The 21,138-nt window shown below is 48.9% G+C and overlaps 1 protein-coding gene and 1 long non-coding RNA gene across 5 annotated transcripts in view; both read right to left on the bottom strand.

The window, feature by feature from the left end:
- The window catches only part of LOC310754978 (uncharacterized protein), a gene marked incomplete at its 5' end in the record, with an annotated part of 118,521 nt that overhangs the window by 2,815 nt on the left and 94,568 nt on the right, over positions 1–21,138 (bottom strand). The window lies entirely within an intron of this gene.
- LOC310754985 lies at positions 1,112–8,052 on the bottom strand. The gene is made up of 3 exons (XR_014544123.1): positions 7,926–8,052; positions 3,221–3,376; positions 1,112–2,156 (listed from the first exon to the last, which is right to left on the bottom strand). It is a non-coding gene; the product is annotated as an uncharacterized lncRNA (long non-coding RNA).

The following is a 21,138-nucleotide window of genomic DNA, read 5'->3' as shown; positions in this document are numbered from 1 at the left end:
ATAATAAATTTTTTTTAATGGCACAAAGAGTTGACTGGACACCAAGAAAGAAATGTAAAATAGTACTATTAAGTGAAGAAGGTTATAGTTATGGAGAAATTAGAAGCAAGATTGGGGGAAACGTAACAAAAGCTGGCCTTTCTATATTTCTGAAGAGGTATAAGGAGACTCAGTTACTACAAAATCAGACTGGTAAAGGCACAACAGCAAGTGACGATCGAAAATGGAGAGACTATGCCTACGTGTCAGAAGAAAATCATCTGGATGTCTACAAGATGACATGGCGCAATGTAATGTGAAGTTGAGTGCAAGGACTGGTCTAAATGCTAGAATTCTAAGGAAAAGGCCGTTGTTATCTCTCAAGCAAAGGTTGAAAGATTAAACTGGACTAAAACCCATGTTAACTGGACAGCAGAACAATGGGACAGTGTTATTTGGGGTGATGAGACCCAAATCTCCTTGCTTGGTACTGATGGCATGAAATATGCGAGGAGAAGAATTGAGATTTGCATCAGGGGTTGGCAATCAGTGGCCCATGGGCCAAAAGCGGCCCACGGGAGTCGTTCAACTGGCCCACAAGCTGCTCCCCGAACTGAGCCATCTGCTCAGCACGTTCCCTCTCACTTCTGCGGAGATGCAGACAGCAGAGATCGCGCTCACGCGCGTGATCTGACCCACGGATCCGGTTTGTGGGAGTGAACTGGCCCAGACGGGGTAAGGCTTGCCGACCCCTGATTTATATCCTACTTGCATTACACCGACCATGAAACACCCAGATAGTGTGATGACCTGGGGTTGTATGATAGCAAAAGGTGTAGGCAGAATTTGTGTCATCAAAGGGAATGTAAATGCTCTAAAATACACAAATGAAATACTAGAGCCCAAACTGAAGCGTTCTGCATGTGATCTTTTCCCAGATACCGAACCTTTCTATTTGTTTGTTTGTTTTCTATTTCAGCAGGATTCAGCTCCATTGCGATCCATCGACCTCCCGTAGACACGCAGTATCATTCAATTAGCGACACGAGCTCCAGAAATAGCTTGCCACATTCCAGAGCTGGTGCACGCTCTATCAGCAGATAATGCACAGCGAAAGATGCACGCAGGAGAGCATTATTTACAATTTTATTCAGCGTTGGTCAGAACAAAGAAAACATGACTGCCTGCTTCGGTGTCTCAGGCACAGAGAGAGAAACGAAAGTAATAGACAAAACATAAACTTCCTGTGAACAGGAAATACGCAGACTCTGTGACTCACAAAGCATGCTCCCTTTTAAGGTGGAACGGAAATATCCTAACAGGTCACACTGTCAATGATCTCCGGCGGGCTAGGGGTGTCCTAGTTCTGCTGGATCTCTCAGCGGCCTTTGACACCATTTTTGTTAATTAAGACCCTTTTATGCTTTTTTTGCAATATGTGTCTCTTGGAGACAGATTATATCCAATTTCTGTTTTGCTATTACATGTTCAATCCGAGGTCGTCTGGCTCCAGAATTTAAGCCGTTAACATTCCAACTCAATAATTTAAGATTGGCCATTTCCAGAGTCAGTTACAATATCTGTTTTCCCTGAAGCCGCCTCTTCCAGTGCAAGTTATTCTAAGGCTTTCTTTTGCTCAGATCTGGGGTCTCCCCTGTCTTGTTTGGTGTCTAAGCCCCTCCTATTTTTATCCAGGAATCCTCTCGCCTGAAATTCTGATGTCAGCTTATATCTCCTCTTCATGTATGTAAAGGAGGTACCCTCAGGAAATTCCAATTTGTATCTGATGTCGGCTCTCCTAAGAGCTGTTGTCAAAAATCGGAATTTTGTTCTTCTTAATCTCAATTTCAGAGGAATTTCTCTAAAGATGTCTATTTTCTGTCCAGCAACCACGAGATCATTTTGAAAGCTATTCTGAAGGATTGCATCCTTCACTTTTTTTGTCACTAATGTTAACAAAATGTCTCCTGGATGGTTCCGTTCTCTGATCAATAATTCCATCTTGGTTTCACATTATTACAGCTGCAGAACTAAAAAACTTGCTTCACTCCATGGGAAAGTGTTTTAAGGCAAGAATTAAAGCTAAAGTTTCCCGAACTAAGTACTAATTGACATGGTGAGAATTTCTGTTAGAAGATTGGCAGATGAAAATGATGGACTTTGCAGATGTGGTGACGCTGACAGGAAAAATTCAAAACCATAGAATAGAATCATAGAATCATAGAGTTGAAAGAGACCACAAGGGCCATCGAGTCCAACCCCCTGCCAAGCAGGAAACACCATCAGAGCACTCCTGACATATGGTTGTCAAGCCTCTGCTTAAAGACCTCCAAAGAAGGAGACTCCACCACACTCCTTGGCAGCAAATTCCATTGTCGAACAGCTCTTACTGTCAGGAAGTTCTTCCTAATGTTTAGGTGGAATCTTCTTTCTTGTAGTTTGGAGCCATTGCTCCGTGTCCGCTTCTCTGGAGCAGCAGAAAACAACCTTCCTCCTCCATGTGACATCCTTTTATATATTTGAACATGGCTATCATATCACCCCTTAACCTCCTCTTCTCCAGGCTAAACATGCCCAGCTCCCTTAGCCGTTCCTCATAAGGCATCGTTTCCAGGCCTTTGACCATTTTGGTTGCCCTCCTCTGGACACGTTCCAGTTTGTCAGTGTCCTTCTTGAACTGTGGTGCCCAGAACTGGACACAGTACTCCAGGTGAGGTCTGACCAGGGCAGAATACAGCGGCAGCACAACCAGCACAATTAAGTATTCCAAAAGGGTTGGAGTAAATTTATACGATATCTGAAAGATTATTGTAAGCAATTAACATCATTAGCAGGGTTGTCTGAAGACTTGTGATGAGAAATTTTCTACCTTTCTATATTTAAATTTTAAGCCATTCTGTAATGAGTGTAATAGGAATTGGAAAATGTACAAATTGCAATGATATAAAGGTTAATTTTGAAAGCCATGAGGTGGCAGGGAAGGAAGTTGACGCTCCAAAGAGCCAGGGTGGTATAGCGGATAATGATGATGCAAATGTACAATATTAAATGGAGAATAATTTTAAAAATTATATATATAAGAAAAAAGTGTAATTTGCTGCTCAAGGTTTATTTTGGGGGTGTTAGGTTCCCAGGTGTTGGAGGGAGTGCTGCTGAGCTCTGTGGAAATGTATGAGGTTTGTCACATAGAGGTATTTTTTGAATTTCCAGGCAGATAGGACGATCCCACAGGGAGCCTTACCAAGAGAGGCCACGATCCCACGATTCTCCTCCATGATGCCCTTGTGCAGAGCTCTGTGGTCAGGATCCAGCAACGCCTACTCCTCTTCAGTGAAACAAACAAGAGATGTCTTCAAAGCAAACTGGACCCTAAAAGAAAAAGGGAAAATGTCCTCCTCTGAAACAGGATCAATATGATCTGCTACACAATGCTCTGTTCTTTCCTTCCTCTTAATTGCTGTGTTGTTTCAGCAGGATTGCTTTGCTGCACATTTTAATTATGGATGCTTATTTTAACGCTTTAATGGAATTCTTTTATTCTATGTTTTTTTAAAAAAAGATATTTATTAAGATTTTCCATTTTATACAAACCAAAAAGAAAAAGAAAAAAGAGAAAAAAAATTAAAAAGAAAAAATATTAAAAACACATAAATTTCATATCATATTTTCCAATAACGTATTTCCTTGACCTCCTCATACCTCCCCTTCTAGTATTCCAGTTCAAATTGTTCATCCAGCAAATCCTTATCTCATAGCATTACTGCTATAAACCTTATTTTCAATCCATCTTCTTAAATTATTGTAACTTATACTTTTACTTATGTACAAAAAAGAACTGTTTTTTCATATTCTTTTGTATCATTACAGCTGATAACCCCTTAATTTCAATCCAACATCACTCAGTGTTCCTTAATGTTACAATATTTTTGCAAATAGTCTTTGAATTTCTTCCATTCTTCTTCTGCCGATTCTTCTCCCTGGTCACGGATTCTGCCAGTCAATTCTGCCAGTCCCATAAAGTCAATCAATTTTGTCTGCCATTCTTCCAGAGTGGGTAGAACTTGCGTCTTCCAATACTTTGCAATGAGTATTCTTGCTGCTGTTGTAGCATACATAAAGAAAGTTCTATCCTTTTTTAACACCAATTGGCCGACCATGCCCAGGAGAAAGGCCTCTGGTTTCTTCACAAAGGTATATTTAAATACCTTTTCAATTCATTATAAATCATTTCCCAGAAAGCCTTAATCTTTGGGCACGTCCACCAAAGGTGAAAAAAAGTACCTTCAGTTTCTTTACATTTCCAACATTTATTATCGGGCAAATGGTAAATTTTTGCAAGCTTGACTGGGGTCATTGTACCACCTATACATCATTTTCATAATATTTTCTTTTAAGGCATTACATGCCGTAAATTTCATACCTGTGGTCCACAACTGTTCCCAGTCAGCAAACATGATGTTATGTCCAACATCTTGTGCCCATTTAATCATAGCAGATTTAACCGTTTCATCCTTGATAGTATCTTAGTTTTGGGTTCTAAAAGTTCTGTTTCCAGTTGGATTTTCCCACCTGGAAGCCAATCTGAAAATAATGAAGCCAGTCTCGCACCTTATCTTTTAGTTTCTCAAAGCTCTGCAATTTCAATTTGTCACCTTCTTGTTCCAAAATCTCCCAATATTTTGGCCACTTGGCCTCCATATTGAGCTTTTTCTGAGCCTTCGCTTCCATTGGTGATAACCACCTTGGGGTTTTGTTTTCAAGTAAGTCTTTATATCTTGTCCAAACATTAAACAATGCTCTTCTGACAATATGATTTTTAAATGCTTTATGAGCTTTAACCTTGTCATACCACAGATATGCATGCCACCCAAAAACATTGTTAAAACCTTCTAGATCCAAAATGTCTGTGTTCTCAAGAAGTAGCCAATCTTTCAACCAGCAGAATGCTGCTGATTCATAGTAAAGTTTAAAGTCTGGCAGAGCAAATCCACCCCTTTCTTTTGCATCAGTTAATATCTTAAATTTTATTCTTGGCTTCTTGCCCTGCCAGACAAATTTAGAAATATCTTTCTGCCACTTCTTGAAACAGTCCATCTTGTCCACAATTTGCAATGTTTGAAACAAAAACAACATTCTAGGCAATACATTCATCTTTATAGCTGCAATTCGACCCATCAAGGAAAGCTTCAAATTTGTCCAAATTTCTAAAGGGGAGGAGTGGGGGGCAGGATCCATTTTGCAGCGGATGGGGCTGGCTAGGTAAATCCTGGACATTATTTGTTCTCGTCTGTCCGCTGCTTAGAAGCCTATTTTAGCACTCAGTGATGAATATAGAAATAAAACAAGCCTAGTTTGGATGGCCATCTGTCTTGGAGGATCTAGCTGAGGCTCCTGCAATGCAGGGGGTTGGTCTTGATGACCCTTGGGGTCCCTTTCAACTCTAGGATTCTATGAAAACTGCAACTACAGATGAATCCTACTGGCAATATTCAGAAGGCTGGTGTCACAGAGTTATCTGGGCAGGAAATCCCACACTTCACAGCTGGTGTTAACTCTTTATCAGCAAGAACACGATATTCACAGACTTGGCTGAGTTTCAGGCCGAATGAGAAGAGCAGCTCATTCCCGGAGGGTCTGTCACTTTGCATTTCTTAGTGCAGAAAGTATGGATCTGATATTGATCTTTTCTATTCTAGTTAGTTCAAGAGGGTTCCGGAAGCTTCTCTGAATAAAAGAAACAAGCAGAAAGTTCCTGATCTTTCCGTTACTCCTTCAGAGAAGCTGAGTACAGCTGGGTTAAAGTGGTTCTGTCATCTCTTCTGTCAAGGTCATGCTGACTATAAGAAGAGGCCAGAAGGAGCCTGGGTTTCAATTTCTCTCTCTCTCTCTCTCTCTCTCTCTCTCTCTCTTCCTTCTGGTGTTCTGTACATAGTATGCTGAGTCTTAAGGTTTAAACTTTTTATAAGTTGTGGTAAGTTTAAGTTAAGTCTGCTGCAACTGGATTTCTTATGCACAAGGCCAATCCTGAACGTTTTGGATTTGGGACCATTATGCTCATTTTCCTTCAGTAGTAGTAAAGCTCTGCTGGATGATAAATAATTGCCTCTGGTATATTTCGGGGGAATCCTGCAATGTGTTTAGGTTTCACTCTGCTAACTATACATTGGAGTTCTGCTCTGGGTCAATATTGAGCAGAATTCCCTGAGCCTCTTCCTCCATGAAATCAGTTGCTGAGAGTGAAGGCCCCTGGCTCCCCACAGCTTTCCAAGTCCCCTCCTCTCTGGGGTTCAAACGATCCAACAGTGCAGCCTGCCTTTGCTCCTCCATTTTCAGACGTCTCCTGGCTGTGGGAGACAAGCAGGGAGGGGGGCTTCTGGCAGAAGGAAAGGGAGCCAGGGTCTTTTGCCTCACCATCCCCACTACTGACTCCCTGTTGTTACTCACCTTGGGGGGGGGTTAGTGTCCCCGGATTCAATGAAAAATATCTGGTAACCATACTCTAGCCCTCCTAGAAGGAAGACTGCAATGCAAAATGTGGAGGCAACTGAAGGGATTTATGTGATGTGAATCAGCCTGGTTTCTCCTGCCTTCCAGTAAATAATAATAATAATACTGCATGCCAAGCAGATGCTCTTGGTTCTCCATATTTCACTAGCCTTTCAACGTTATTCTATTAGCAACTGTGGAGATTCCGTCTGCCTCTTTCGAAAGGAGAAAACTCAACTGATTAAAGGATTTGAGGTGATGTATCATTTGTATACTTTTTATGAGTTCTATGTTTTCAGTGTTCCTGAGATCTTTTGATGAAGGGTGGTATATCAATTCAATTAACAACAACAACATCTAATATTATTATTATTTATACCCCGCCCACCTGTCTGGTCTTCCCCAGCCACTCTGGGAGGCTTCCAACAAAATATTAAAATACAGTAATCCATCAAACATTAAATGCTTCCATAAAGTAAATGCATGAAGTCAGAACTGACTGACAAAGGAGTCATTTGTATCTTGTGGAAAATGGATGCTTGGCTCTAGAGGGGGTCCTCATTCGGGGGTCCTCAGGAGTTGCTCTCCCCCCACCCCCACTTCCGGGCACATTTCTCCCCTGCTTCTGTCTCCTTTTCTTGCACTTGGACTCTCCGCCGCTCTCAAGACAGACTCCTGGGGTGGGGTCCCTTTTTCTTTGCTCTGAGGGCCAGGTATGTATCTAGTCAACCCCCTGAGGGCCAAGTGGGTGGGGCCAAATACATCTCCCTTGAAATATAGGCGGGAAATTTTTTATTATTATTCTCTTAGATAGCTTAACCCCCACACACAGCCATTGATGCCCAGGTCCCTGGAGGCTCGGTGAGTAGCAGCGCCCATTTCCGGCTGCTTTGCCAGCAACAATCCCTTTGGGACAGAGAGGATGTGGTCCTGGGATGCCCTGCTCTGGGTGCGAGGGGATTGCTGCAGTGGCCTCCGTGGGGAGCTGCCCTGGGAGACACTGGGAAACTGGTCCCCAATGCAGCAGCCAGACTATGGGCTGGGATCCCTCTCTTTATTCCTGGCCTTTCTCTCCCATTTTTCCTTCCTTCCTCCTCGTGGGTTTTTTTTTGGGGGGGGGTGTCTAGTCCACCTCCTCGTCCAGCTTTGGAAAACCACTTGCACCTGTTCCCTCTGTTGTGCAGTGATGCTGAGTTAAAGTCCCAGGGACTCCTTTGTCTGAAGAAGGGAGATTTCGGGGGGGAGTCATTGTTTTTCTGAAGGGGGGGCGGAAGGCCAACTGAGTTTGGGATCCTCTGATCTGCAGGAAGGAGAGCGTTGCAGCCCTGGCCCCTCCCTGGCAGGACCCTCTCCTCCCTGACTTGGGGTCCCCCCCTGCAGGAGCAGATCAGGCCCCCCCGGCCCCCTCCCCTGTTGCAGCCCTGGGACCCCCACCAGATCCCAGGAGAGAGGAGACTCACCAGATCCCAGGAGAGAGACCCAAGCAGGAAAGGACTGGGGAGGGAGGGGCCTTGGCTCTGGAGGACCTGCCCCCCCCCGCTTCCTGTCCTCTCTAGGAAGGCAGCTCGGTTCCCTTTAACCCTTGCCAAGCCGAGTCCCCCCAGCTCAGCCCCCCCCCCCTTACATTGCACACTCACGTAGCCAAGGCAGAAGAGAGCAGGACTCGGACTTCCCTCCATCTGGACACGATGCACTTCTGTGGATGCAGCCGAGAAGAACATTTGCCTTCTTTGCAGCTGCATCACATGTTGGACTCAGGTGGAGCTTGGGATCCACCAAGACCCGGAGATCCTTTTCGCATGTCCAGCTAGTCAGTCCGGTGTCCCCTGCGCAGCAGAGTCTCCCTGCTAATTGTCCCAAATTAAATCCAGGCGTCTTGTGTGAGGGAAACTGCGATCCAGGGAGTCTCTGGCAGGAGATAATGAAACAAGGAAAGTTTTATTTACAAAAAAAGTGAATGGTGAAACAAAGTGAAGACAGGAGGTGTGTTCTTTCAGGTAGAAGTTAACTTATTACTTCAGCTAAATGTCTCAGGATTAAACACGGTTCTGCAGGCACAGCTTCCCTCCAATTCAGTTGCTGCACTTCAGGGAGATGTTCAGGTTTCCAGAATAGGTGGTGAAAGGCTGAACTCTCTTTCTGCGGCTTCTCTCTCATCCACTCAGATCAGAGCCACTTCTCCCTCCCTCCAACCCCTCTGACTCTCTCTCCCCCCAAACTGCCTCATGTGGCGACTTGTTCCAAAGTGGCAGAAGGCCAGCAAGAGTCCCATCTGGATGCCTCTAACCACTGAGCCTGCTGGCCATTGAGAGCTGTTAACGGAGAAATCCGAGGGCTCCCTTGGACAAAAACAAAGACACCAACCAGGATAACTTGGAGCAAAACAGCACCCTGTAGGCTTGGCCTTTATTGGATACCGTCGCGACAGGACTCCCACCTGCAACAAGATGAAGCAAAGTGGAAGTCCAGAACAAAAGAAGACCCCAACTTTTATTGGTTACTAATCCCCCAAACTACACCCCTAAGACTACATCACAACTACATCACAAAAAGGAGGGGTTGAGGGAGGGGTTGTGGTGGTAACCTGAGTGTCCTGTCACCTGGCTGGTTCCCCCTTTCCCCTTCCCCATGAGCCATTTTCAGAAGACAAAAGGTAGTCGCAGTTTCCTGCCCCCAGAGGGAAGAGCTGATCATTGTCCTTTGTTCCAGTCCATGCTGAATCCACTCCCATATGCAAGTTCTTTGTGATCTGGATTGTCTTCTGTCTAGGACCATCAGGGTTGGCATAGCAACTGGGCAGGGCTCCTGTGGATGTGCTGGTATGCTCAAGGGATTATGGCTGCCCTGTATCAAACCTTCCCCATTTTGTAGTCCTTCCTTCATGGAGTAAAACGAAAGTGGAATGGTGCAGAACCAATGTATGGTTGATTTTCTATAAATTTATAACAGAAGCGTAGCGTGTGTAGTTTGTGAGTGTGTGTGTCAAGTTTGTACAAACTGAATGATGGGGGGGGGGTCCTGCGAAAGAGCCATTGCCAGTCCAGGATTCCCCTAGCCAAAGTGGGCCTGCCAAACCAGGCCAGAGATGAGGACACCCCCCCAAAAAAACGAATTATTTTTCATCTCATAATCTTAGCCAGCCTCTGTCTGCATCAGGATGTCAAGACCCGGCATGTGGCGGCTGCAAAAGAGGCAAACATCATGCTAGGGGTCCTTAGCAAAGGAATTGAGCAGAAAACTGCCAGGATCATGATGCCGTCATCTATGGATGGCAGCTATGGATCGCTATGGATGGTGGCTAGCAGATTGAGGCTGAATCCCGACAAGACAGAAGTCCTGTTTTTGGGGGACGGGCAGGTGGGGGGACTCCCTGGTCCTGAATGGGTTAACTGCTCCTAAAAGACCAGGTGCACAGCCTGGGAGTCAATTTGGACTCACAGCTGTCCATGGAGGTGAAGGTTAATTCTGTGTCCAGGGCAGCTGTCTACCAGCTCCATCTGGCACACAGGATGAGACCCTCTCTGCCTGCAGACTGTCTCGCCAAAGTGGTGCATGCTCTAGTTATCTCCCGCTGGGACTACTGCAATGCACTCTACGTGGGGCTACCTTGGAAGGTGACCCAGAAACTACAACTAATCCAGAATCCAGCAGCTAGACTGGTGACTGGGAGCGGCTGCCAGGACCATATAACGCCAGTCCTGAAAGACCTACATTGGCTCCCAGGACGTTTCCAAGCACAATTCAAAGTGTTGGTGCTGACCTTTAAAGCCCTCAACAGCCCAGTATACCTGAAGGAGCGTCTCCACCCCCATCGTTCAGCCTGGACACTGAGCTCCTGCTCTGAGGGCCTTCTGGCGGTTCCCTCATTGTAAAAATGAGGTTACAGGGAACCAGGCAGAGGGCCTTCTTGGTAGGGACACCCACCCTGTGGAACGCCCTCCCACCAGATGTCAAAGAGATAAACAACTATCTGACGTTTATAAGACATCTGAAGGCAGCCCTGTTTAGGGAAGTTTTCAATGTTTTATTCTGTTTTTAGTGTTCTGTTTGGGAGCTGCCCAGAGTAGCTGGGGAAACCCAGCCAAGGGCCCCCAAGGCCTTGGGAGCTGACATTCAGAGCTGAGATTCCTGCAACGCAGGGGGTTGGAATAGAGTGTGGTTAACAGACGTCCCCATTTCCCGGGGACGGTCCCCAGATTCACGCAACTGTCCCCGGACAAAATCTATCCCTGGAATGTCCCGGGATTTCATTTAATGTCCCCGGATTTATATTTTAAGTGTTGTAGATTTATTAGTAGGGAATGAATGTTGCGTGATTGGTTCAACAGCACAAGACACATCATATGGGGACTTCCAGTGAGGCAAAATGGTGGGTGCCACTGCCGAGGGGGAACCGAGGATGCCCAGCGGGTCAACTGCTGCTCCCCCCATGACCCAAATCAAGCCGGGAGCAAGAGCACCCGGCCACCAGTCCGACTGTCCAGTGGCGCTCCAGGGCCAGGAAAACCCCGGAGCCAAGGCAGGGAGAAGGAGGAGAGGAGAAGGAGAAGAGAGAGAAAGAGGAAGGAGAAAAAAGAGGGGAGCCCCAACCTTGCCATGCCACAGCCGCCACCAAGGACCGGTAGGAGCGCACCAGGAGGGCAAGAACACGTGGCGGAGCCCAGTCCAGACCCGAGCCTACCCCACGGCAGCTAGCGTTACAAGACAGCAGGCCAGGGCCCAGAGAAAGGCCGTGTGACAGAGGAGATCACAGAAGAGAAGACACTACTTCTGGAAAAAAAAATTAAAAATTAAAATAACTTTTTAAAAATAACTCCCCCCCCCCTATTTTCAAAAGAAAAAAGAAAAAAAGAAGTGTCCCCGGATTCTTTGAAAAAAATCTGGTAACCTTAGACTACAGAACCCTGGGGCTCCCTTTCAACTCTACTATCCCCACCATCCACCCCGGAGCCTCAGCTTCTATTGCATTTGCTCAGGGGAGCAGAGGGCCAGAATGGATAGCCCACAACTGTCCTGTTCAAAGTGGGACAGGCTGGATCCCAGCAGCCGATCCCGGCTTCTGTTTGAATCGTAGAATCATAGAATCATAGAGTTGGAAGAGACCACAAAGGCCATGGAGTCCAACCCCCTGCCAAGCAGGAAACACCATCAGAGCACTCCTGATATATGGTTGTCAAGCCTCTGCTTAAAGACCTCCAAAGAAGGAGACTCCACCACACTCCTTGGCAGCAAATTCCACTGTCGAACAGCTCTTACTGTCAGGAAGTTCTTCCTAATGTTTAGGTGGAATCTTCTTTCTTGTAGTTTGGATCCATTGCTCTGTGTCCGCTTCTCTGGAGCAGCAGAAAACAACCTTTCTCCCTCCTCTATGTGACATCCTTTTATATATTTGAGCATGGCTATCATATCACCCCTTAACCTCCTCTTCTCCAGGCTAAACATGCCCAGCTCCCTTAGCCGTTCCTCATAAGGCATCGTTTCCAGGCCTTTGACCATTTTGGTTGCCCTCCTCTGGACACGTTCCAGTTTGTCAGTGTCCTTCTTGAACTCCCAGCCATCATGGACTCCCTTTCCTTTTAGTATTACTGGCCATGGGATCTCACCCAGCAATTCCCTAAGTTTTATGAAGTTGGCTTTCTTAAAGTCAAGAAATTGAGACCTAGTATGCTTGGCTGCTCCTTTCCGCTGTATAGTAAACTTCAGAAGAGCATGATCACTCGCGCCTAATGATCCTTCCACTTCTACCCCACTAACCAGGTCATCAACATTGGTTAGGACCAGATCTAAAATGGCTGTTCCTCCTGTTGCTTCTCCCACTTTCTGGACAATGAAGTTGTCTGCAAGGCCAGTGAGGAATCTGTTTGACCTTATGCTCTTGGCTGAGTTTGACATCCAACAAATATCCGGGTAATTGAAGTCCCCCATTACTATTATCTCCCTTCCTTTTGCATGCTTGGCCATCTGTTCCAGGAAGGCATCATCTATGTCCTCCGTTTGGCTTGGGGATCTACAGTAAACTCCCACAATGAGGTCCCTGTTGTTCTTCTCTCCCTTAATTTTGACCCAAATGCTCTCACTTTGGCTTTGAGGTTCTAGATGGCCCTGGTGGTTCCCTTCCATCTCTGTGAAGGGTTCTGCTATTCTGTTGTATCTGAAGGGCTGTTCACAGGGAAGATGGAGAGATGCTTGTGCTGTCATTCCTGCACTGGAGGGGGTTGGTCTAGAGGACCCGCGAGGGTCCCTCCCAACCTTCCATTTATGTGGTCCTATGGTTAAAATACTCATGGGATGGGATGTGCCCTGCCAAACCACCCTGTAGCCCAAGCCGCATTCACCAGGTGAGACCCGGTGAGCCGAAGGAGTGCTGTGCAGTGGCAATGGAACTGCCCAGGAGACAGTTTTGGGGAGAGAGAGAGTCAGAAGGGTTGGAGGGAGGGAGAAGTGGCTCTGATCTGAGTGGATCATCAGCTCTGAGGAGATATCTATGGAGCCAGAGGAAGGAGCCTCACAGCTGAGATGGGGAGACCATGTTGAGGGCCTGAAGGGAGTATTCAGATGGGAGTGAAGCTGGAGGGAGAAGCTGTGGGAAGACTCTCCTCTTCTTCTGGAGTCTCCTTCCAGTCAGGAGGAGAGAGATCTTCTAGGAAAAGGAGATTCCCAAGTCCGTGGCAAGGGCTGAGAGGATCCCCTGGGTCTGGCATACAAAGGAAAATACCTCAGGAGTGGGAGTGCTAAGAGAAAAGTGGCCCCTCGCTGTGAAGGAAGCTGGGCTGTGTCAAAAGTACCTCACGGAAAGACCCCTCATAACTGAGGGGATGAGAGAGAAGCCGCAGAAAGAGAGTTCAGCCTTTCACCACCTATTCTGGAAACCTGAACATCTCCCTGAAGTGCAGCAACTGAATTGGAGGGAAGCTGTGCCTGCAGAACCGTGTTTAATCCTGAGACATTTAGCTGAAGTAATAAGTTAACTTCTACCTGAAAGAACACACCTCCTGTCTTCACTTTGTTTCACCATTCACTTTTTTTGTAAATAAAACTTTCCTTGTTTCATTATCTCCTGCCAGAGACTCCCTGGATCGCAGTTTCCCCCACACAAGACGCCTGGATTTAATTTGGGACAATTAACAGGGAGACTCTGCTGCGCAGGGGACATCGGACTAGCTGGACATGCGAAAAGGATCTCCGGGTCTTGGTGGATCCCAAGCTCCACCTGAGTCCAACATGTGATGCAGCAGCAAAGAAGGCAAATGTTCTTCTCGGCTGCATCCACAGAAGTGCATCGTGTCCAGATGGAGGGAAGTCCGAGTCCTGATCTCTTCTGCCTTGGTCAGAATCCACACCTGGAATCCTGTGCGAAATTCCGGCTGCCGTGATTCCAGTTTCTTAAATTTGGTTTGCTTAGGGAATATCTATCCCTTTTGATCTTGCAGAGCTTTGAAGCTGCCTTCTGCTGAGACCGACCAAGGGCTCCCTCTTATAGTCCGCACTGACTGGCAGCCGCTCCCCAGAGTTTCAGGCAGGGGTCTCATCCAGGCCTTGCGGGAGATGTCAGGGGCTGACCCTGGGACATTCTGCATGCCAAGCAGATTGTTAAGTTGTGGGCAGACATATCAGATGACACAGCGATTCTTCAAACAGCTCTTCTTTATTCAGATGCCAGAACAGAACTTCAGTACATAACACCCCTCCCCACCGAGATAAGGCGTTAGTTACAATCGTACTGGTTTCCTTATATACAGCACTACACATAATGGTTCAATTAGGCACAAAAGCATATCGGTTACATTTCACATACTTAGACCAACAGTGATACATGTCCAACAACATAGTCCTTTAAATAAGTTGGGCGCTTGGAAACTCTGACAGACCGCCGGGGACTGGTAGCCACGTCCGGGGGGCCACACAATTCTTGCTGAGGCTGTGGTGCGACCCTAGGTGGCGTTGAAACCAAATCCCCTGGATCCGCTGCTGTGGGTGAAGCCTCCGCAAGTGGAGTGGTCTGAGCCTGTGGTAAGTCTGGCAGACCCTCTGAAGCGGCTTGGTTCGGCTCCACGCTGGCAGTTTGCGAGGGAGGTGTAGGTGAAGCCTCGCCATCTGTAAGTGTCTCTTCCGGAGCCACGAGCACAGATGGGGGCACCACGGTAGTGTCCAAGTCCCCAACCCTGAGCCTAAGCTGGTCTATGTGCCGGCGCCACAAGCGTCCATCTTCAAGTGCCACCAGTGTTACGAAAAAGGAGCAATGCTGCTGAGTGCTCCAGATGGCTGGAAAGCCAAACAGGATGTTGATGTTTTGGGACTGTACCGTGGGAACAAGGGACAGTCTATTCTGTGCACTGAGCACCGGATGTTAGCTCAGAGTGTCACATGACCCTGTACCAGAAGTACATGGGGGGAGTTATTCTCTCTCTGCTGTTGATGTAGAAAGAGTGCAGGCATGTTTTCTCTGCACTGCTGGAAAGACAGAAATAAAGGCATGTAAAGACATTTCTGTCTGTCTCTTTCCCCTCCCTGGGGATGGCAGGGAAGAGGGGAGGAGTGGTTGTGTTCTTCTCACGTTCGTGAGAAGGATCGGCCGATAGAGATCTGGCCTTGTCTTGCCGGGAGCCGAGACGGGGGAGATCAACAAGGAATCCAAGCCGGGCACCTGGAGAGTGGCCAATTCCTCTGACTAGTAGGCAAAGATTCCGACAACTCCCACTACTGTGGCTGGCACCCAAGGAATGTCCCCCACATAGTTCCGGGCAAAGACTTGGTTTCCTGGAACAAATGACCGTGGTGCGTTGGCGCAGCCTAGGGGTTCGGCCACGGCAAAGTCCGGGTGCAGCCGGTCGAGCGGTGACCTGAGGCGGCGGCCCATAAGCAGTTCAGCAGGACTCCGCCCTGTGGCTGCATGAGGGGTGATGTGTTGCACGAACAAGTATTCGGCGACCCGCTCGTGCCAGTCTCCCCGGTCCAGGCGCACCTTTTGCCGAGCACACCATTCTCTCCACTTGCCCGTTGCTGGATGAATGAAATGGTGCCGTTAGGTCATGGCGGATGCCCAGTCCCAAAAGATACCGCTCAAAAGTGCCTGGCGTGTACTGTGGTCCGTTGTCGGAGACAAGGACATCAGGACACCCATGCGTCGCAAACAGGCCTCGCAGCACCCGGATGACGGCCTCGGTAGTGGTGGAGGGCATCAGGGCCACCTCCAGCCATTTGGAATAGGCGTCCACCACTACCATAAAGGTCCGGCTGTGACAGGGGCCCGCCAGATCAATGTGCACCCTCAACCAGGGTGTCTTTGGTGTCTCCCAGGTGTGTCCCTTAGCTGGTGGTGGTGCAGGCCTCAATTCTTGGCACGCTTGACAGGCGGACACCCAGGCAGTGATGGCATCGTCCATGTTAGGCCACCAGACGTAACACCGAGCCAACGCCTTCATTTTGACAATTCCTGGGTGGCCAACATGCAGAGCCTCCAGGATGCGTTGACGGAGTCTTTGGGGAATCACAACGTGGTCTCCCCACAGCAGACAGCTGCGATGAGCCGAGAGTTCATGTTGTCTGGTTGCGAACAGTTGGAACTCCGATGCAAAAGGCCCTTGTGGCCACCCCCTCCACAGCCAGTTGAGCACACGGCTGATGGTGCGATCCTGGGCAGATGCAGAGGCCACAGTGGCAGCCGATATAGGCGCTGCCGGAAGATCCTCAATCAGGAGGAGCGATGAAGCTGGAGCCGGGTCTTCCACAAACGCTGGAAGAGGGCAACGGCTGAGGGCGTCGGCATGGCCCATCGATTTCCCCGGGCGATGGACGAGCGGGTAGTGGTAGGCAGCCAGGAAAACAGTCCATCGCAACATGCATGGCGAGAGGACCGGTGGAGTTGGACGATCACCGGCGAGGAGGCCCAGGAGCGGCTTGTGGTCAGTGATGAGGTCAAAAGTCCTGCTGTAGAGGTATTCATGGAACCTCTTCACTCCAGCCACAAGTGCCAGTGCCTCCTTGTCGAGCTGGCTGTAATTCCGTTCCGTTGGAGATAGCGACCTGGAAAAGTAGGCGAGCGGTGCTCCTCTTCCGTCTGGAAAACGGTGACTAAGGACAGCGCCGATGCCAAAAGGTGAGGCATCGCAGGCAAGGACCAGCAGCCTGGCTTCACTGTACTGTACCAGCACACGGTCTGATGAAAGGAGAACCTTGACCGCGTTGAAGGCCGCCGTCTCTCGATGACCCCAGGACCAAGGTGTCTTTGTGCTGAGGAGTCGGTGAAGAGGCCCAGCCACCGTGGCTTTGTGGGGCAGGAACATGTTATAAAAGTTCAGCAGTCCCAGGAACGCCTGCAACTCCGTCTTGTTCTTGGGGATGGGGGTCTGCTGGATAGCGCGGATCTTGGATGTGGTTGGGTGAAGGCCGGAGGCGTCGATAAGATAGCCCAGGAACTCCACCTGTGGAACAGCGATCTGGCACTTCTCCCTCTTTACCTTGAGCCCGGCCTCCTGGAACCTGGTCAGCACGGCATGGAGGCGCTCGAACAGCTGCTGGTGTGAGTCTGCGGACACCAAGACGTCATCAAAATATGGTACCACGCCCGGAAGCCCTTGCAGGAGACGCTCCATAAGGCTTTGGAAGATGCCAGGAGCCACACTCACCCCGAACTGCAACCAGCGGCAACGGAATGCCCCTCGGTGGATGACGATCGTCTGGGCTTCAGCAGTGGCATCATCGATGGGCAGTTGTTGATAGGCTTGGGCAAGGTCCAGCTTAGTGAAGACCTTACCCTCACCCAGGGAATGCAGCAGGTGTTGGACAACAGGAACCGGATAAGCGTGCTGCTGAAGTGCCTTGTTGATTGTGCACTTGTAGTCAGCGCAGATTCTCACCGACCCGTCTGGCTTGACCACTTGGCGTGGTCAACCGGCTCCAAAACTCCTTGGGCGATCAGCTTGTCCAGTTGTTCGTCCACCTTAGCCTTGAGAGCAAAGGGAACCCGGCGTGGCTTTAGCTTGATGGGGGCGACTTGTGGATCAAGGCTAAAGGAGATGGGCGTACCTGGATATTGCCCCAAAGTGCCGTCAAAAACCTTGGCAAAGTCTTTGACCAGACCCTCAGTCTCTGCGTTAGAGATGCAGTTGATGCCGGTGACTTCCAGGCCGAGGGCATCAAACCAGTCTAGCCCTTGGTGGCTTGGCCGCTGACCTTTGACCACCACCAGTCGGAGCAGGCCCGAAAAATCCTTGAAGGCGATCCGGAACCAGCCAACGCCTACCACGGGAATGTCGTTTCCCTGGTAGTCTCTCAGGTGTACGCGGCGAGAGTCGAGTTGCCTTTTGGACACTCTGGGTACCAGTCTTTTGATGGTGCTCCAAGACACGATGGACAGGGCAGACCCAGTGTCGATCTCCATGTCACATGGAGCTCCTTCAATGAGCACCGTGACGTTCAGCTTGCGTCGCGTAGGTGAGTCGGTTTGGCCAATCGTGGTTCCAGACGGGCAGCGGCAGTTGGTGAGAGCGAAACAGCTTTCCTTGGCGGACTGGAGTGAAGATTTGGGCTTGCGAGTCGGTGAAGGGGGGGTGTCAGATGGAGCCGATCGGCAGACCTTAGTGATGTGGCCCCTTCTGGAACACGTCCAACAGATGGCGTCTCTGAATCGACACTTGGCACGGGAATGGTTGCCTCCGCAGCCGGCACATTCCGGTTGGCCCTTGGACTTCTGTTGGAACTTCCTGCGCTCCCGCTTTGTCTGGTGCACGTCATCGTCTTCACTGGAGTATCCCTCATCACTGCTGGCCTCTTCATGATGCACTGGAACTGGCTTCCTAGCAAGACGCAGGCTGCTGGACTTGCAGATCTCCTGGGCGGAGCGTTCAGCAGCTTCTGAGGCCACAGCCTCCTCAGTGGCTTTCTGCAGTGTGAGGTCTGGCTTGGCAAGGAGACGCCGTTGCAGATGGATGTCCCGGACCCCGCAGACTATTCGATCCATCAGGGCATCGTCTAAGTCTCGGAACTCACAGTGCATTGCAGCCTGTCGCAGGGCGGTGGTGTAGTTGTTGATTGACTCCCCCTCTGCCTGGTTCCGGTGGTAGAACGCATGGCGGGCAGCAATCTTGGACGGCTTTGGTGCGTAGTGGTTGCGGAGCTTCTCTTGGATCGTGTCTCACGGTGTTGCCTGGACTGCTTCAGGCGCAACCAATGCTCGGGCTGTCTCAAACACCTCAGGCCCACAGAGGCTGAGGAATAGGCCCCGCTTCTGTTCCTTTGATACTGCTGTCAGCTCATTGGCTTGGAGGTAGCAGTCGAACCGAGCGAGGTAGGAGTCCCATGATTCAGAGGCTGGCGCAAACGGCGCAAACGGCGGTAGAGGCACAAGTGAAGCCATGATTCCGATGCCGGCATGAAGGGCGATGGATGGAACACCGTGCTCTAGCCAGAACGCTCAGCTCTGAATTGGTTCTGTTCAGTGATTTCACTCAGTGATTCAGCTCAGTGAGTCAGCTCTGCTCAGAGGTGGCTGCATCTGGCTGTGCTCTGATGTCCATCGATCCCACCTTCGTCGCCAGTGTTAGGTTGTGGGTGAACATATCAGATGACACAGCGATTCTTCAAACAGCTCTTCTTTATTCAGATGCCAGAACAGAACTTCAGTACATAACACCGATGCTCTTGGTTCCCCATATTTCACTAGCCTTTCAACATTATGCTATTAGCAACCGTGAAGATTCCACCTGCCTCTTTCCAAAGGAGAAAACTCACCTGATTAAAGAATTTGAGGTGATTCATCATTTGTATACTTTTTATGAGTTCTATGTTTTCAATGTCCCTGAGATCTCTTGATGAAGGGCGATATATTAATTCAATTAACAACAACAACAATTATTATTATTTATTCTTTCTTTTATACCCCGCCCAAGCCACTCTGGGCAGCTTCCAACAAAATATTAATACAATACGCCATCAAATATTAAAAGCTTCCTTAAACATAACAACCATCCATTTTTGGTCCACTGAATTAGAAATTCAGCATTTCTGGGAGGGGAAATAGCATACTATTGAATGTTTGCCTAGCAACATGCTTAAGAAAGTTTTGGTTATTCATGATGATGATACAGAAGGGGGGGCGCATGCCTTCCTTCACCCTTCCGCCGGTCACCAGAGGGTCCGAGGCAATGACCTCAAGGGCACCCAGCCCCACGTCGACCCCTCAGCCCCCACACCGTTACACAAGCACCACACTCTACCCCAAGCCCCATAAATAAAGTGCCTTTCCCTTTCCTACACGGGCGAAATAAGCCCAAAACCTTATGCCTTCCCTCCCGCTCTATCTTTACTATGGGTCGACCGTATGAAGCTGTATTCACTATCCTTTCAATGGCTGCGTTCTACCCAATCAGAACCATGCATTCGCTTTGCAGAGCTAGCTCAGCGAGCTCCTGCACGCCTCATTTAACCTCTTGACAAGCTGCTGACGTCTCCCTGCTGGGAGAACAATGGAACCGAAACTTGTGAACTCATAAAAGTGTCAAATCTTGCTACAATGTATCTATTTTGTTTCCAACGTCAATCACCAATATAAAATGGACTAAAACGGACTAAAAATCCTTAGAAATTTGTATAAAATCAACCACAACTCCGATTTCCTTGCTTTTGGTGCCGATCGGCTCAGTCTCTTCAGGACTCCATGACACCTCCCCTGCCTCCATGATCCCTCGAGCGAGGTGTCACGTACTCAGGAAGAACGTAATCTGGTCAAATCGCTCTGCCAAGCCTTTCCTCCGGGCAATGCCAGGTGGCAGACTATACATACATGGACCATTGTCTTCTCATCACCGGTACTCAGGATGTGCTTATCTGCACATATCTCCAGCTCTGCATATTCCCCCTCCCTCCTCTATATGTTAATCCGGTGTAACCCAACCTCTCTTTAATGTATTCATGATGTAACTATGATGTATTTTGCACTGTATTCTGGGACATGGAGGGAAGTTTTAAAAGTTCATGTCACCCCTTTCTCGCTGTTCAATCTCGCCTTGAACCTGTTGCGCAATAAACTTGGATCTTCTGCAGCTTGCTCCTGTCTCCGGCTGAGCTCATTTTCCTCCGCAGGGACCCGCGGACTTAGTCTGACGAGCTGGGTGGCAGAGCAGCCTCGCACCCAGATTTTACCGTAACAATGAGAATAGGATTTATTTATGTTGAACTTTGCTTGGTTCCTCCTTGGCAGCCAGTGTGATTGTTTCAGCAGTGCTGGAACTCAGGACCCGCTGCCTTGAGGGACACCTAAGAGCAGTTGGGCAGCGGAAAGGTCTCCCTTGGGAGGTCGTGGGCTCTCCTTCCCTGGAGGTTTCTCAGCAGAGATCGGAGGGCCATCTGCCATGGATGCTTCAGCTGAGATTCCTGCATTGCTGGGGGTGGACTAGATGACCCTGGGATCCCCTCCTATCTCTCCACTCCTGAATTCTAGGAGGAGCTTCCTTGCCTCCTGCAAAGCCCTTTTCCCTGCAAGCTGTTCCTCTGGTTTCTGGCCAAGGGAGGGAGATGCTCAGAGCCCAGCCAAGAGCCAAAGGCCCCCCCCAAAGGGACCCAAGGGAGATGCTCAGAGCCCAGCCAGGAGCCAAAGCCCCCCCCAAAAGGGACCGAGGGAGATGCTCAGAGCCCAGCCAAGAGCCAAAGGCCCCCCCCAAAGGGACTGAGGGAGAT

Source organism: Podarcis filfolensis, assembly GCF_964270895.1.
Source record: "Podarcis filfolensis genome assembly, contig: HAP1_SCAFFOLD_61, whole genome shotgun sequence".
In the NCBI taxonomy this organism is placed as follows: Eukaryota; Metazoa; Chordata; class Lepidosauria; order Squamata; family Lacertidae; genus Podarcis; species Podarcis filfolensis.
The sequence above is the reverse complement of the archived record's forward strand: the minus strand, read 5'-3'. Positions and strand labels throughout refer to the sequence as shown.